We start from the raw sequence: 17,518 nt of genomic DNA, 5'->3' as shown, positions 1-17,518 counted from the left end.
GAAGGCCCAGTTGTCGGTCCTCTGTAAGAGGGTATACCTTCATTATTTATTTATTTCAGGTACTTATATAGCACCGTCAATTTACGCAGCGCTTTATATTGTACATTCACATCAGTCCCTAACCCTCAAGGGACGTACAATCTAAAGTTCCTAACTCACATTCAAATATACACATACTAGGGACAATTTAGACAGGAGCCAATTAACCTACCAGCATGTCTTTGGAGTGTGGGAGGAAACCGGAGTACCCGGAGGAAAACCACGCAGTCACAGGGAGAACATGCAAACTCCAGGCAGGTGGTGGCATGGCTGGGCTTCGACCCAACGAACCTAGTACTGCCAGGCCAACGTGCTAACCATTTAGCCACTGTGCTGCCCGAATATTTATAATCTAAGAAAAGAAGCCTACAGCACCTGGTATTCCCAGGCGTTGACCAATCCAAGTACTAACCAGGCCTAACCCTGCTCAGCTTTTGAGATCAGATGAGATCAGGAGCATTCAGGGTAGTGTGGCCGCAGGCTACATCTTCTCAATTGTACAGTTGTGCAATACAACCAGACTAAAAGCAGTGAAGAGACATTACATAATTACTCGGTGTACTATCAAAGACACTTCTGGGCAATTATGATGAAATCCCTTTATTATGGCCATCAAACATTGAGCTATAATAGAAACATCTTACATTTAATAGAAATAAAAAATGATATTTGATTTCAAGCATTAATAAACTCTAAACAACCTCCTAAACTGGTGAATTCAGGTAAGAAGACCCTGTTTTCTGTCAACCGTAAAAGGGTAAACCTCATAATTAAAAAAGAAAAAGCCTACAGCACCTGCTAATCCAAGGAAGGCAACCCATCCAAGTATTAACCAGGCCCAACCCTGCAAAGCTTCCGAGGTCAAATCAGATCGGGCGCATTCGGGGTGGTGTGGCCGTAGGCACCTTCTTCTCCATTTCACACTTGTGCAATTCAACCTGGCCAAGAGCAGTGAAAAGACATAGTGGAATTACATAACTGCTCGGTGCACTATCATAAAAACTTCTAGGCAATTATGATGAAATCCCTTCTTTATGTCCGTCACACATTTAGCTGGAATATTAACATCTTACATTTACCATACATTAAAAAGGGGCATTTGTATCCACGCCTTAAACTACTCTTAAAAATTCCGAAACTGGTGCTTTCAGGAAAGAAGGCCCAGTTGTTGGTCCTCTGTAAGAGGGTATACCTTCATTATTTATTTATTTCAGGTACTTATATAGCGCCGTCAATTTACGCAGCGCTTTATATTGTACATTCACATCAGTCCCTAACCCTCAAGGGACGTACAATCTAAAGTTCCTAACTCACATTCAAATATACACATACTAGGGACAATTTAGACAGGAGCCAATTAACCTACCAGCATGTCTTTGGAGTGTGGGAGGAAACCGGAGTACCCGGAGGAAAACCACGCAGTCACAGGGAGAACATGCAAACTCCAGGCAGGTGGTGGCATGGCTGGGCTTCGACCCAACGAACCTAGTACTGCCAGGCCAACGTACTAACCATTTAGCCACTGTGCTGCCCGAATATTTATAATCTAAGAAAATAAGCCTACAGCACCTGGTATTCCCAGGCGTTGACCAATCCAAGTACTAACCAGGCCTAACCCTGCTCAGCTTTTGAGATCAGATGAGATCAGGAGCATTCAGGGTAGTGTGGCCGTAGGCTACATCTTCTCCATTGTACAGTTGTGCAATACAACCAGACTAAAAGCAGGGAAGAGACATTACATAATTACTCGGTGTACTATCAAAGACACTTCTGGGCAATTATGATGAAATCCCTTTATTATGGCCATCAAACATTGAGCTATAATAGAAACATCTTACATTTAATAGAAATAAAAAATGATATTTGATTTCAAGCATTAATAAACTCTAAACAACCTCCTAAACTGGTGTATTCAGGTAAGAAGACCCTGTTTTCTGTCAAACGTAAAAGGGTAAACCTCATAATTAAAAAAAAAAAAAAGCCTACAGCACCTGCTAATCCAAGGAAGGCAACCCATCCAAGTATTAACCAGGCCCAACCCTGCAAAGCTTCCGAGGTCAAATCAGATCGGGCGCATTCGGGGTGGTGTGGCCGTAGGCACCTTCTTCTCCATTTCACACTTGTGCAATTCAACCTGGCCAAGAGCAGTGAAAAGACATAGTGGAATTACATAACTGCTCGGTGCACTATCATAAAAACTTCTAGGCAATTATGATGAAATCCCTTCTTTATGTCCGTCACACATTTAGCTGGAATATTAACATCTTACATTTACCATACATTAAAAAGGGGCATTTGTATCCACGCCTTAAACTACTCTTAAAAATTCCGAAACTGGTGCTTTCAGGAAAGAAGGCCCAGTTGTCGGTCCTCTGTAAGAGGGTATACCTTCATTATTTATTTATTTCAGGTACTTATATAGCTCCGTCAATTTACGCAGCGCTTTATATTGTACATTCACATCAGTCCCTAACCCTCAAGGGACGTACAATCTAAAGTTCCTAACTCACATTCAAATATACACATACTAGGGACAATTTAGACAGGAGCCAATTAACCTACCAGCATGTCTTTGGAGTGTGGGAGGAAACCGGAGTACTCGGAGGAAAACCACGCAGTCACAGGGAGAACATGCAAACTCCAGGCAGGTGGTGGCATGGCTGGGCTTCGACCCAACGAACCAGGAACTGCCAGGCCAACGTGCTACCCATATAGCCACTGTGCTGCCCGAATATTTATAATCTAAGAAAAGAAGCCTACAGCACCTGGTATTCCCAGGCGTTGACCAATCCAAGTACTAACCAGGCCTAACCCTGCTCAGCTTTTGAGATCAGATGAGATCAGGAGCATTCAGGGTAGTGTGGCCGTAGGCTACATCTTCTCCATTGTACAGTTGTGCAATACAACCAGACTAAAAGCAGTGAAGAGACATTACATAATTACTCGGTGTACTATCAAAGACACTTCTGGGCAATTATGATGAAATCCCTTTATTATGGCCATCAAACATTGAGCTATAATAGAAACATCTTACATTTAATAGAAATAAAAAATTATATTTGATTTCAAGCATTAATAAACTCTAAACAACCTCCTAAACTGGTGTATTCAGGTAAGAAGACCCTGTTTTCTGTCAAACGTAAAAGGGTAAACCTCATAATTAAAAAAGAAAAAGCCTACAGCACCTTCTAATCCAAGGAAGGCAACCCATCCAAGTATTAACCAGGCCCAACCCTGCAAAGCTTCCGAGGTCAAATCAGATCGGGCGCATTCGGGGTGGTATGGCCGTAGGCACCTTCTTCTCCATTTCACACTTGTGCAATTCAACCTGGCCAAGAGCAGTGAAAAGACATAGTGGAATTACATAACTGCTCGGTGCACTATCATAAAAACTTCTAGGCAATTATGATGAAATCCCTTCTTTATGTCCGTCACACATTTAGCTGGAATATTAACATCTTACATTTACCATACATTAAAAAGGGGCATTTGTATCCACGCCTTAAACTACTCTTAAAAATTCCGAAACTGGTGCTTTCAGGAAAGAAGGCCCAGTTGTCGGTCCTCTGTAAGAGGGTATACCTTCATTATTTATTTATTTCAGGTACTTATATAGCGCCGTCAATTTACGCAGCGCTTTATATTGTACATTCACATCAGTCCCTAACCCTCAAGGGACGTACAATCTAAAGTTCCTAACTCACATTCATATATACACATACTAGGGACAATTTAGACAGGAGCCAATTAACCTACCAGCATGTCTTTGGAGTGTGGGAGGAAACCGGAGTACCCGGAGGAAAACCACGCAGTCACAGGGAGAACATGCAAACTCCAGGCAGGTGGTGGCATGGCTGGGCTTCGACCCAACGAACCAGGAACTGCCAGGCCAACGTGCTACCCATATAGCCACTGTGCTGCCCGAATATTTATAATCTAAGAAAAGAAGCCTACAGCACCTGGTATTCCCAGGCGTTGACCAATCCAAGTACTAACCAGGCCTAACCCTGCTCAGCTTTTGAGATCAGATGAGATCAGGAGCATTCAGGGTAGTGTGGCCGTAGGCTACATCTTCTCCATTGTACAGTTGTGCAATACAACCAGACTAAAAGCAGGGAAGAGACATTACATAATTACTCGGTGTACTATCAAAGACACTTCTGGGCAATTATGATAAAATCCCTTTATTATGGCCATCAAACATTGAGCTATAATAGAAACATCTTACATTTAATAGAAATAAAAAATGATATTTGATTTCATGGATTAATAAACTCTAAACAACCTCCTAAACTGGTGTATTCAGGTAAGAAGACCCTGTTTTCTGTCAACCGTAAAAGGGTAAACCTCATAATTAAAAAAGAAAAAGCCTACAGCACCTGCTAATCCAAGGAAGGCAACCCATCCAAGTATTAACCAGGCCCAACCCTGCAAAGCTTCCGAGGTCAAATCAGATCGGGCGCATTCGGGTTGGTGTGGCCGTAGGCACCTTCTTCTCCATTTCACAGTTGTGCAATTCAACCTGGCCAAGAGCAGTGAAAAGACATAGTGGAATTACATAACTGCTCGGTGCACTATCATAAAAACTTCTAGGCAATTATGATGAAATCCCTTCTTTATGTCCGTCACACATTTAGCTGGAATATTAACATCTTACATTTACCATACATTAAAAAGGGGCATTTGTATCCACACCTTAAAATACTCTTAAAAATTCCGAAACTGGTGCTTTCAGGACAGAAGGCCCAGTTGTCGGTCCTCTGTAAGAGGGTATACCTTCATTATTTATTTATTTCAGGTACTTATATAGCGCCGTCAATTTACGCAGCGCTTTATATTGTACATTCACATCAGTCCCTAACCCTCAAGGGACGTACAATCTAAAGTTCCTAACTCACATTCATATATACACATACTAGGGACAATTTAGACAGGAGCCAATTAACCTACCAGCATGTCTTTGGAGTGTGGGAGGAAACCGGAGTACCCGGAGGAAAACCACGCAGTCACAGGGAGAACATGCAAACTCCAGGCAGGTGGTGGCATGGCTGGGCTTCGACCCAACGAACCAGGAACTGCCAGGCCAACGTGCTACCCATATAGCCACTGTGCTGCCCGAATATTTATAATCTAAGAAAAGAAGCCTACAGCACCTGGTATTCCCAGGCGTTGACCAATCCAAGTACTAACCAGGCCTAACCCTGCTCAGCTTTTGAGATCAGATGAGATCAGGAGCATTCAGGGTAGTGTGGCCGTAGGCTACATCTTCTCCATTGTACAGTTGTGCAATACAACCAGACTAAAAGCAGTGAAGAGACATTACATAATTACTCGGTGTACTATCAAGACACTTCTGGGCAATTATGATGAAATCCCTTTATTATGGCCATCAAACATTGAGCTATAATAGAAACATCTTACATTTAATAGAAATAAAAAATTATATTTGATTTCAAGCATTAATAAACTCTAAACAACCTCCTAAACTGGTGTATTCAGGTAAGAAGACCCTGTTTTCTGTCAAACGTAAAAGGGTAAACCTCATAATTAAAAAAGAAAAAGCCTACAGCACCTGCTAATCCAAGGAAGGCAACCCATCCAAGTATTAACCAGGCCCAACCCTGCAAAGCTTCCGAGGTCAAATCAGATCGGGCGCATTCGGGGTGGTATGGCCGTAGGCACCTTCTTCTCCATTTCACACTTGTGCAATTCAACCTGGCCAAGAGCAGTGAAAAGACATAGTGGAATTACATAACTGCTCGGTGCACTATCATAAAAACTTCTAGGCAATTATGATGAAATCCCTTCTTTATGTCCGTCACACATTTAGCTGGAATATTAACATCTTACATTTACCATACATTAAACAGGGGCATTTGTATCCATGCCTTAAACTACTCTTAAAAATTCCAAAACTGGTGCTTTCAGGAAAGAAGGCCCAGTTGTCGGTCCTCTGTAAGAGGGTATACCTTCATTATTTATTTATTTCAGGTACTTATATAGCACCGTCAATTTACGCAGCGCTTTATATTGTACATTCACATCAGTCCCTAACCCTCAAGGGACGTACAATCTAAAGTTCCTAACTCACATTCATATATACACATACTAGGGACAATTTAGACAGGAGCCAATTAACCTACCAGCATGTCTTTGGAGTGTGGGAGGAAACCGGAGTACCCGGAGGAAAACCACGCAGTCACAGGGAGAACATGCAAACTCCAGGCAGGTGGTGGCATGGCTGGGCTTCGACCCAACGAACCAGGAACTGCCAGGCCAACGTGCTACCCATATAGCCACTGTGCTGCCCGAATATTTATAATCTAAGAAAAGAAGCCTACAGCACCTGGTATTCCCAGGCGTTGACCAATCCAAGTACTAACCAGGCCTAACCCTGCTCAGCTTTTGAGATCAGATGAGATCAGGAGCATTCAGGGTAGTGTGGCCGTAGGCTACATCTTCTCCATTGTACAGTTGTGCAATACAACCAGACTAAAAGCAGGGAAGAGACATTACATAATTACTCGGTGTACTATCAAAGACACTTCTGGGCAATTATGATAAAATCCCTTTATTATGGCCATCAAACATTGAGCTATAATAGAAACATCTTACATTTAATAGAAATAAAAAATGATATTTGATTTCATGGATTAATAAACTCTAAACAACCTCCTAAACTGGTGTATTCAGGTAAGAAGACCCTGTTTTCTGTCAACCGTAAAAGGGTAAACCTCATAATTAAAAAAGAAAAAGCCTACAGCACCTGCTAATCCAAGGAAGGCAACCCATCCAAGTATTAACCAGGCCCAACCCTGCAAAGCTTCCGAGGTCAAATCAGATCGGGCGCATTCGGGTTGGTGTGGCCGTAGGCACCTTCTTCTCCATTTCACAGTTGTGCAATTCAACCTGGCCAAGAGCAGTGAAAAGACATAGTGGAATTACATAACTGCTCGGTGCACTATCATAAAAACTTCTAGGCAATTATGATGAAATCCCTTCTTTATGTCCGTCACACATTTAGCTGGAATATTAACATCTTACATTTACCATACATTAAAAAGGGGCATTTGTATCCACACCTTAAAATACTCTTAAAAATTCCGAAACTGGTGCTTTCAGGACAGAAGGCCCAGTTGTCGGTCCTCTGTAAGAGGGTATACCTTCATTATTTATTTATTTCAGGTACTTATATAGCGCCGTCAATTTACGCAGCGCTTTATATTGTACATTCACATCAGTCCCTAACCCTCAAGGGACGCACAATCTAAAGTTCCTAACTCACATTCATATATACACATACTAGGGACAATTTAGACAGGAGCCAATTAACCTACCAGCATGTCTTTGGAGTGTGGGAGGAAACCGGAGTACCCGGAGGAAAACCACGCAGTCACAGGGAGAACATGCAAACTCCAGGCAGGTGGTGGCATGGCTGGGCTTCGACCCAACGAACCAGGAACTGCCAGGCCAACGTGCTACCCATATAGCCACTGTGCTGCCCGAATATTTATAATCTAAGAAAAGAAGCCTACAGCACCTGGTATTCCCAGGCGTTGACCAATCCAAGTACTAACCAGGCCTAACCCTGCTCAGCTTTTGAGATCAGATGAGATCAGGAGCATTCAGGGTAGTGTGGCCGTAGGCTACATCTTCTCCATTGTACAGTTGTGCAATACAACCAGACTAAAAGCAGGGAAGAGACATTACATAATTACTCGGTGTACTATCAAAGACACTTCTGGGCAATTATGATGAAATCCCTTTATTATGGCCATCAAACATTGAGCTATAATAGAAACATCTTACATTTAATAGAAATAAAAAATATTTGATTTCAAGGATTAATAAACTCTAAACAACCTCCTAAACTGGTGTATTCAGGTAAGAAGACCCTGTTTTCTGTCAAACGTAAAAGGGTAAACCTCATAATTAAAAAAGAAAAAGCCTACAGCACCTGCTAATCCAAGGAAGGCAACCCATCCAAGTATTAACCAGGCCCAACCCTGCAAAGCTTCCGAGGTCAAATCAGATCGGGCGCATTCGGGGTGGTGTGGCCGTAGGCACCTTCTTCTCCATTTCACACTTGTGCAATTCAACCTGGCCAAGAGCAGTGAAAAGACATAGTGGAATTACATAACTGCTCGGTGCACTATCATAAAAACTTCTAGGCAATTATAATGAAATCCCTTCTTTATGTCCGTCACACATTTAGCTGGAATATTAACATCTTACATTTACCATACATTAAAAAGGGGCATTTGTATCCATGCCTTAAACTACTCTTAAAAATTCCGAAACTGGTGCTTTCAGGAAAGAAGGCCCAGTTGTCGGTCCTCTGTAAGAGGGTATACCTTCATTATTTATTTATTTAAGGTACTTATATAGCGCCGTCAATTTACGCAGCGCTTTATATTGTACATTCACATCAGTCCCTAACCCTCAAGGGACGTACAATCTAAAGTTCCTAACTCACATTCATATATACACATACTAGGGACAATTTAGACAGGAGCCAATTAACCTACCAGCATGTCTTTGGAGTGTGGGAGGAAACCGGAGTACCCGGAGGAAAACCACGCAGTCACAGGGAGAACATGCAAACTCCAGGCAGGTGGTGGCATGGCTGGGCTTCGACCCAACGAACCAGGAACTGCCAGGCCAACGTGCTACCCATATAGCCACTGTGCTGCCCGAATATTTATAATCTAAGAAAAGAAGCCTACAGCACCTGGTATTCCCAGGCGTTGACCAATCCAAGTACTAACCAGGCCTAACCCTGCTCAGCTTTTGAGATCAGATGAGATCAGGAGCATTCAGGGTAGTGTGGCCGTAGGCTACATCTTCTCCATTGTACAGTTGTGCAATACAACCAGACTAAAAGCAGTGAAGAGACATTACATAATTACTCGGTGTACTATCAAGACACTTCTGGGCAATTATGATGAAATCCCTTTATTATGGCCATCAAACATTGAGCTATAATAGAAACATCTTACATTTAATAGAAATAAAAAATGATATTTGATTTCATGGATTAATAAACTCTAAACAACCTCCTAAACTGGTGTATTCAGGTAAGAAGACCCTGTTTTCTGTCAACCGTAAAAGGGTAAACCTCATAATTAAAAAAGAAAAAGCCTACAGCACCTGCTAATCCAAGGAAGGCAACCCATCCAAGTATTAACCAGGCCCAACCCTGCAAAGCTTCCGAGGTCAAATCAGATCGGGCGCATTCGGGTTGGTGTGGCCGTAGGCACCTTCTTCTCCATTTCACAGTTGTGCAATTCAACCTGGCCAAGAGCAGTGAAAAGACATAGTGGAATTACATAACTGCTCGGTGCACTATCATAAAAACTTCTAGGCAATTATGATGAAATCCCTTCTTTATGTCCGTCACACATTTAGCTGGAATATTAACATCTTACATTTACCATACATTAAAAAGGGGCATTTGTATCCACGCCTTAAACTACTCTTAAAAATTCCGAAACTGGTGCTTTCAGGAAAGAAGGCCCAGTTGTCGGTCCTCTGTAAGAGGGTATACCTTCATTATTTATTTATTTCAGGTACTTATATAGCGCCGTCAATTTACGCAGCGCTTTATATTGTACATTCACATCAGTCCCTAACCCTCAAGGGACGTACAATCTAAAGTTCCTAACTCACATTCATATATACACATACTAGGGACAATTTAGACAGGAGCCAATTAACCTACCAGCATGTCTTTGGAGTGTGGGAGGAAACCGGAGTACCCGGAGGAAAACCACGCAGTCACAGGGAGAACATGCAAACTCCAGGCAGGTGGTGGCATGGCTGGGCTTCGACCCAACGAACCAGGAACTGCCAGGCCAACGTGCTAACCATATAGCCACTGTGCTGCCCGAATATTTATAATCTAAGAAAAGAAGCCTACAGCACCTGGTATTCCCAGGCGTTGACCAATCCAAGTACTAACCAGGCCTAACCCTGCTCAGCTTTTGAGATCAGATGAGATCAGGAGCATTCAGGGTAGTGTGGCCGTAGGCTACATCTTCTCCATTGTACAGTTGTGCAATACAACCAGACTAAAAGCAGGGAAGAGACATTACATAATTACTCGGTGTACTATCAAAGACACTTCTGGGCAATTATGATGAAATCCCTTTATTATGGCCATCAAACATTGAGCTATAATAGAAACATCTTACATTTAATAGAAATAAAAAATGATATTTGATTTCAAGCATTAATAAACTCTAAACAACCTCCTAAACTGGTGTATTCAGGTAAGAAGACCCTGTTTTCTGTCAACCGTAAAAGGGTAAACCTCATAATTAAAAAAAGAAAAAGCCTACAGCACCTGCTAATCCAAGGAAGGCAACCCATCCAAGTATTAACCAGGCCCAACCCTGCAAAGCTTCCGAGGTCAAATCAGATCGGGCGCATTCGGGGTGGTGTGGCCGTAGGCACCTTCTTCTCCATTTCACACTTGTGCAATTCAACCTGGCCAAGAGCAGTGAAAAGACATAGTGGAATTACATAACTGCTCGGTGCACTATCATAAAAACTTCTAGGCAATTATGATGAAATCCCTTCTTTATGTCCGTCACACATTTAGCTGGAATATTAACATCTTACATTTACCATACATTAAAAAGGGGCATTTGTATCCACGCCTTAAACTACTCTTAAAAATTCCGAAACTGGTGCTTTCAGGAAAGAAGGCCCAGTTGTCGGTCCTCTGTAAGAGGGTATACCTTCATTATTTATTTATTTCAGGTACTTATATAGCGCCGTCAATTTACGCAGCGCTTTATATTGTACATTCACATCAGTCCCTAACCCTCAAGGGACGTACAATCTAAAGTTCCTAACTCACATTCAAATATACACATACTAGGGACAATTTAGACAGGAGCCAATTAACCTACCAGCATGTCTTTGGAGTGTGGGAGGAAACCGGAGTACCCGGAGGAAAACCACGCAGTCACAGGGAGGACATGAAAACTCCAGGCAGGTGGTGGCATGGCTGGGCTTCGACCCAACGAACCTAGTACTGCCAGGCCAACGTGCTAACCATTTAGCCACTGTGCTGCCCGAATATTTATAATCTAAGAAAAGAAGCCTACAGCACCTGGTATTCCCAGGCGTTGACCAATCCAAGTACTAACCAGGCCTAACCCTGCTCAGCTTTTGAGATCAGATGAGATCAGGAGCATTCAGGGTAGTGTGGCCGTAGGCTACATCTTCTCCATTGTACAGTTGTGCAATACAACCAGACTAAAAGCAGGGAAGAGACATTACATAATTACTCGGTGTACTATCAAAGACACTTCTGGGCAATTATGATGAAATCCCTTTATTATGGCCATCAAACATTGAGCTATAATAGAAACATCTTACATTTAATAGAAATAAAAAATGATATTTGATTTCAAGGATTAATAAACTCTAAACAACCTCCTAAACTGGTGTATTCAGGTAAGAAGACCCTGTTTTCTGTCAACCGTAAAAGGGTAAACCTCATAATTAAAAAAGAAAAAGCCTACAGCACCTGCTAATCCAAGGAAGGCAACCCATCCAAGTATTAACCAGGCCCAACCCTGCAAAGCTTCCGAGGTCAAATCAGATCGGGTGCATTCGGGGTGGTGTGGCCGTAGGCACCTTCTTCTCCATTTCACACTTGTGCAATTCAACCTGGCCAAGAGCAGTGAAAAGACATAGTGGAATTACATAACTGCTCGGTGCACTATCATAAAAACTTCTAGGCAATTATGATGAAATCCCTTCTTTATGTCCGTCACACATTTAGCTGGAATATTAACATCTTACATTTACCATACATTAAAAAGGGGCATTTGTATCCACGCCTTAACATTTAGCTGGAATATTAACATCTTACATTTACCATACATTAAAAAGGGGCATTTGTATCCACGCCTTAAACTACTCTTAAAAATTCCGAAACTGGTGCTTTCAGGAAAGAAGGCCCAGTTGTCGATCCTCTGTAAGAGGGTATACCTTCATTATTTATTTATTTCAGGTGCTCATATAGCGCCGTCAATTTACGCAGCGCTTTATATTGTACATTCACATCAGTCCCTAACCCTCAAGGGACGTACAATCTAAAGTTCCTAACTCACATTCAAATATACACATACTAGGGACAATTTAGACAGGAGCCAATTAACCTACCAGCATGTCTTTGGAGTGTGGGAGGAAACCGGAGTACCCGGAGGAAAACCACGCAGTCACAGGGAGAACATGCAAACTCCAGGCAGGTGGTGGCATGGCTGGGCTTCGACCCAACGAACCTAGTACTGCCAGGCCAACGTGCTAACCATTTAGCCACTGTGCTGCCCGAATATTTATAATCTAAGAAAAGAAGCCTACAGCACCTGGTATTCCCAGGCGTTGACCAATCCAAGTACTAACCAGGCCTAACCCTGCTCAGCTTTTGAGATCAGATGAGATCAGGAGCATTCAGGGTAGTGTGGCCGTAGGCTACATCTTCTCCATTGTACAGTTGTGCAATACAACCAGACTAAAAGCAGTGAAGAGACATTACATAATTACTCGGTGTACTATCAAGACACTTCTGGGCAATTATGATGAAATCCCTTTATTATGGCCATCAAACATTGAGCTATAATAGAAACATCTTACATTTAATAGAAATAAAAAATTATATTTGATTTCAAGCATTAATAAACTCTAAACAACCTCCTAAACTGGTGTATTCAGGTAAGAAGACCCTGTTTTCTGTCAACCGTAAAAGGGTAAACCTCATAATTAAAAAAGAAAAAGCCTACAGCACCTGCTAATCCAAGGAAGGCAACCCATCCAAGTATTAACCAGGCCCAACCCTGCAAAGCTTCCGAGGTCAAATCAGATCGGGCGCATTCGGGGTGGTGTGGCCGTAGGCACCTTCTTCTCCATTTCACACTTGTGCAATTCAACCTGGCCAAGAGCAGTGAAAAGACATAGTGGAATTACATAACTGCTCGGTGCACTATCATAAAAACTTCTAGGCAATTATGATGAAATCCCTTCTTTATGTCCGTCACACATTTAGCTGGAATATTAACATCTTACATTTACCATACATTAAAAAGGGGCATTTGTATCCACACCTTAAACTACTCTTAAAAATTCCGAAACTGGTGCTTTCAGGACAGAAGGCCCAGTTGTCGGTCCTCTGTAAGAGGGTATACCTTCATTATTTATTTATTTCAGGTACTTATATAGCGCCGTCAATTTACGCAGCGCTTTATATTGTACATTCACATCAGTCCCTAACCCTCAAGGGACGTACAATCTAAAGTTCCTAACTCATATTCATATATACACATACTAGGGACAATTTAGACAGGAGCCAATTAACCTACCAGCATGTCTTTGGAGTGTGGGAGGAAACCGGAGTACCCGGAGGAAAACCACGCAGTCACAGGGAGAACATGCAAACTCCAGGCAGGTGGTGGCATGGCTGGGCTTCGACCCAACGAACCTAGTACTGCCAGGCCAACGTGCTAACCATTTAGGCACTGTGCTGCCCGAATATTTATAATCTAAGAAAAGAAGCCTACAGCACCTGGTATTCCCAGGCGTTGACCAATCCAAGTACTAACCAGGCCTAACCCTGCTCAGCTTTTGAGATCAGATGAGATCAGGAGCATTCAGGGTAGTGTGGCCGTAGGCTACATCTTCTCCATTGTACAGTTGTGCAATACAACCAGACTAAAAGCAGTGAAGAGACATTACATAATTACTCGGTGTACTATCAAGACACTTCTGGGCAATTATGATGAAATCCCTTTATTATGGCCATCAAACATTGAGCTATAATAGAAACATCTTACATTTAATAGAAATAAAAAATTATATTTGATTTCAAGCATTAATAAACTCTAAACAACCTCCTAAACTGGTGTATTCAGGTAAGAAGACCCTGTTTTCTGTCAACCGTAAAAGGGTAAACCTCATAATTAAAAAAGAAAAAGCCTACAGCACCTGCTAATCCAAGGAAGGCAACCCATCCAAGTATTAACCAGGCCCAACCCTGCAAAGCTTCCGAGGTCAAATCAGATCGGGCGCATTCGGGGTGGTGTGGCCGTAGGCACCTTCTTCTCCATTTCACACTTGTGCAATTCAACCTGGCCAAGAGCAGTGAAAAGACATAGTGGAATTACATAACTGCTCGGTGCACTATCATAAAAACTTCTAGGCAATTATGATGAAATCCCTTCTTTATGTCCGTCACACATTTAGCTGGAATATTAACATCTTACATTTACCATACATTAAAAAGGGGCATTTGTATCCACACCTTAAACTACTCTTAAAAATTCCGAAACTGGTGCTTTCAGGACAGAAGGCCCAGTTGTCGGTCCTCTGTAAGAGGGTATACCTTCATTATTTATTTATTTCAGGTACTTATATAGCGCCGTCAATTTACGCAGCGCTTTATATTGTACATTCACATCAGTCCCTAACCCTCAAGGGACGTACAATCTAAAGTTCCTAACTCATATTCATATATACACATACTAGGGACAATTTAGACAGGAGCCAATTAACCTACCAGCATGTCTTTGGAGTGTGGGAGGAAACCGGAGTACCCGGAGGAAAACCACGCAGTCACAGGGAGAACATGCAAACTCCAGGCAGGTGGTGGCATGGCTGGGCTTCGACCCAACGAACCTAGTACTGCCAGGCCAACGTGCTAACCATTTAGGCACTGTGCTGCCCGAATATTTATAATCTAAGAAAAGAAGCCTACAGCACCTGGTATTCCCAGGCGTTGACCAATCCAAGTACTAACCAGGCCTAACCCTGCTCAGCTTTTGAGATCAGATGAGATCAGGAGCATTCAGGGTAGTGTGGCCGTAGGCTACATCTTCTCCATTGTACAGTTGTGCAATACAACCAGACTAAAAGCAGTGAAGAGACATTACATAATTACTCGGTGTACTATCAAGACACTTCTGGGCAATTATGATGAAATCCCTTTATTATGGCCATCAGACATTGAGCTATAATAGAAACATCTTACATTTAATAGAAATAAAAAATTATATTTGATTTCAAGCATTAATAAACTCTAAACAACCTCCTAAACTGGTGTATTCAGGTAAGAAGACCCTGTTTTCTGTCAAACGTAAAAGGGTAAACCTCATAATTAAAAAAGAAAAAGCCTACAGTACCTGCTAATCCAAGGAAGGCAACCCATCCAAATATTAACCAGGCCCAACCCTGCAAAGCTTCCGAGGTCAAATCAAATCGGGCGCATTTGGGGTGGTGTGGCCGTAGGCACCTTCTTCTCCATTTCACACTTGTGCAATTCAACCTGGCCAAGAGCAGTGAAAAGACATAGTGGAATTACATAACTGCTCGGTGCACTATCATAAAAACTTCTAGGCAATTATGATGAAATCCCTTCTTTATGTCCGTCACACATTTAGCTGTAATATTAACATCTTACATTTACCATACATTAAAAAGGGGCATTTGTATCCACGCCTTAAACTACTCTTAAAAATTCCGAAACTGGTGCTTTCAGGACAGAAGGCCCAGTTGTCGGTCCTCTGTAAGAGGGTATACCTTCATTATTTATTTATTTCAGGTACTTATATAACGCCGTCAATTTACGCAGCGCTTTATATTGTACATTCACAACAGTCTCTAACCCTCAAGGGACGTACAATCTAAAGTTCCTAACTCACATTCATATATACACATACTAGGGACAATTTAGACAGGAGCCAATTAACCTACCAGCATGTCTTTGGAGTGTGGGAGGAAACCGGAGTACCCGGAGGAAAACCACGCAGTCACAGGGAGAACATGCAAACTCCAGGCAGGTGGTGGCATGGCTGGGCTTCGACCCAACGAACCAGGAACTGCCAGGCCAACGTGCTACCCATATAGCCACTGTGCTGCCCGAATATTTATAATCTAAGAAAAGAAGCCTACAGCACCTGGTATTCCCAGGCGTTGACCAATCCAAGTACTAACCAGGCCTAACCCTGCTCAGCTTTTGAGATCAGATGAGATCAGGAGCATTCAGGGTAGTGTGGCCGTAGGCTACACTTCTCCATTGTACAGTTGTGCAATACAACCAGACTAAAAGCAGGGAAGAGACATTACATAATTACTCGGTGTACTATCAAAGACACTTCTGGGCAATTATGATGAAATCTCTTTATTATGGCCATCAAACATTGAGCTATAATAGAAACATCTTACATTTAATAGAAATAAAAAATGATATTTGATTTCAAGGATTAATAAACTCTAAACAACCTCCTAAACTGGTGTATTCAGGTAAGAAGACCCTGTTTTCTGTCAACCGTAAAAGGGTAAACCTCATAATTAAAAAAGAAAAAGCCTACAGCACCTGCTAATCCAAGGAAGGCAACCCATCCAAGTATTAACCAGGCCCAACCCTGCAAAGCTTCCGAGGTCAAATCAGATCGGGCGCATTCGGGGTGGTGTGGCCGTAGGCACCTTCTTCTCCATTTCACAGTTGTGCAATTCAACCTGGCCAAGAGCAGTGAAAAGACATAGTGGAATTACATAACTGCTCGGTGCACTATCATAAAAACTTCTAGGCAATTATGATGAAATCCCTTCTTTATGTCCGTCACACATTTAGCTGGAATATTAACATCTTACATTTACCATACATTAAAAAGGGGCATTTGTATCCACGCCTTAAACTACTCTTAAAAATTCCGAAACTGGTGCTTTCAGGAAAGAAGGCCCAGTTGTCGGTCCTCTGTAAGAGGGTATACCTTCATTATTTATTTATTTCAGGTACTTATATAGCGCCGTCAATTTACGCAGCGCTTTATATTGTACATTCACATCAGTCCCTAACCCTCAAGGGACGTACAATCTAAAGTTCCTAACTCACATTCATATATACACATACTAGGGACAATTTAGACAGGAGCCAATTAACCTACCAGCATGTCTTTGGAGTGTGGGAGGAAACCGGAGTACCCGGAGGAAAACCACGCAGTCACAGGGAGAACATGCAAACTCCAGGCAGGTGGTGGCATGGCTGGGCTTCGACCCAACGAACCAGGAACTGCCAGGCCAACGTGCTACCCATATAGCCACTGTGCTGCCCGAATATTTATAATCTAAGAAAAGAAGCCTACAGCACCTGGTATTCCCAGGCGTTGACCAATCCAAGTACTAACCAGGCCTAACCCTGCTCAGCTTTTGAGATCAGATGAGATCAGGAGCATTCAGGGTAGTGTGGCCGTAGGCTACATCTTCTCCATTGTACAGTTGTGCAATACAACCAGACTAAAAGCAGGGAAGAGACATTACATAATTACTCGGTGTACTATCAAAGACACTTCTGGGCAATTATGATGAAATCCCTTTATTATGGCCATCAAACATTGAGCTATAATAGAAACATCTTACATTTAATAGAAATAAAAAATGATATTTGATTTCAAGGATTAATAAACTCTAAACA

General features: G+C 42.2%; 15 pseudogenes; all 15 read right to left on the bottom strand.

Moving 5' to 3' along the window:
• Positions 1 to 402: 402 nt before the first annotated feature.
• Positions 403 to 521, bottom strand: LOC149474488 (5S ribosomal RNA; annotated as a pseudogene).
• Positions 522 to 1,596: 1,075 nt separating this feature from the next.
• Positions 1,597 to 1,715, bottom strand: LOC149474487 (5S ribosomal RNA; annotated as a pseudogene).
• Positions 1,716 to 2,792: 1,077 nt separating this feature from the next.
• LOC149474486 (5S ribosomal RNA) lies at positions 2,793 to 2,911 on the bottom strand (annotated as a pseudogene).
• A 1,075-nt stretch (positions 2,912 to 3,986) lies between these two features.
• LOC149474485 (5S ribosomal RNA) lies at positions 3,987 to 4,105 on the bottom strand (annotated as a pseudogene).
• A 1,075-nt stretch (positions 4,106 to 5,180) lies between these two features.
• LOC149474484 (5S ribosomal RNA) lies at positions 5,181 to 5,299 on the bottom strand (annotated as a pseudogene).
• Positions 5,300 to 6,373: 1,074 nt separating this feature from the next.
• LOC149474483 (5S ribosomal RNA) lies at positions 6,374 to 6,492 on the bottom strand (annotated as a pseudogene).
• Positions 6,493 to 7,567: 1,075 nt separating this feature from the next.
• Positions 7,568 to 7,686, bottom strand: LOC149474482 (5S ribosomal RNA; annotated as a pseudogene).
• Positions 7,687 to 8,758: 1,072 nt separating this feature from the next.
• On the bottom strand, positions 8,759 to 8,877 carry LOC149474481 (5S ribosomal RNA; annotated as a pseudogene).
• A 1,074-nt stretch (positions 8,878 to 9,951) lies between these two features.
• On the bottom strand, positions 9,952 to 10,070 carry LOC149474480 (5S ribosomal RNA; annotated as a pseudogene).
• Positions 10,071 to 11,146: 1,076 nt separating this feature from the next.
• Positions 11,147 to 11,265, bottom strand: LOC149474479 (5S ribosomal RNA; annotated as a pseudogene).
• A 1,145-nt stretch (positions 11,266 to 12,410) lies between these two features.
• LOC149474478 (5S ribosomal RNA) lies at positions 12,411 to 12,529 on the bottom strand (annotated as a pseudogene).
• A 1,074-nt stretch (positions 12,530 to 13,603) lies between these two features.
• LOC149474477 (5S ribosomal RNA) lies at positions 13,604 to 13,722 on the bottom strand (annotated as a pseudogene).
• Positions 13,723 to 14,796: 1,074 nt separating this feature from the next.
• On the bottom strand, positions 14,797 to 14,915 carry LOC149474476 (5S ribosomal RNA; annotated as a pseudogene).
• A 1,074-nt stretch (positions 14,916 to 15,989) lies between these two features.
• On the bottom strand, positions 15,990 to 16,108 carry LOC149474475 (5S ribosomal RNA; annotated as a pseudogene).
• Positions 16,109 to 17,182: 1,074 nt separating this feature from the next.
• Positions 17,183 to 17,301, bottom strand: LOC149474474 (5S ribosomal RNA; annotated as a pseudogene).
• Between the last annotated feature and the right edge of the window lie 217 nt (positions 17,302 to 17,518).

Source organism: Staurois parvus, unplaced genomic scaffold (genome assembly GCF_062004578.1).
Source record: "Staurois parvus isolate SC_StPar_1 unplaced genomic scaffold, SC_StPar_1.0 ptg000004l, whole genome shotgun sequence".
NCBI lineage: Eukaryota > Metazoa > Chordata > Amphibia > Anura > Ranidae > Staurois > Staurois parvus.
The sequence above is the reverse complement of the archived record's forward strand: the minus strand, read 5'-3'. Positions and strand labels throughout refer to the sequence as shown.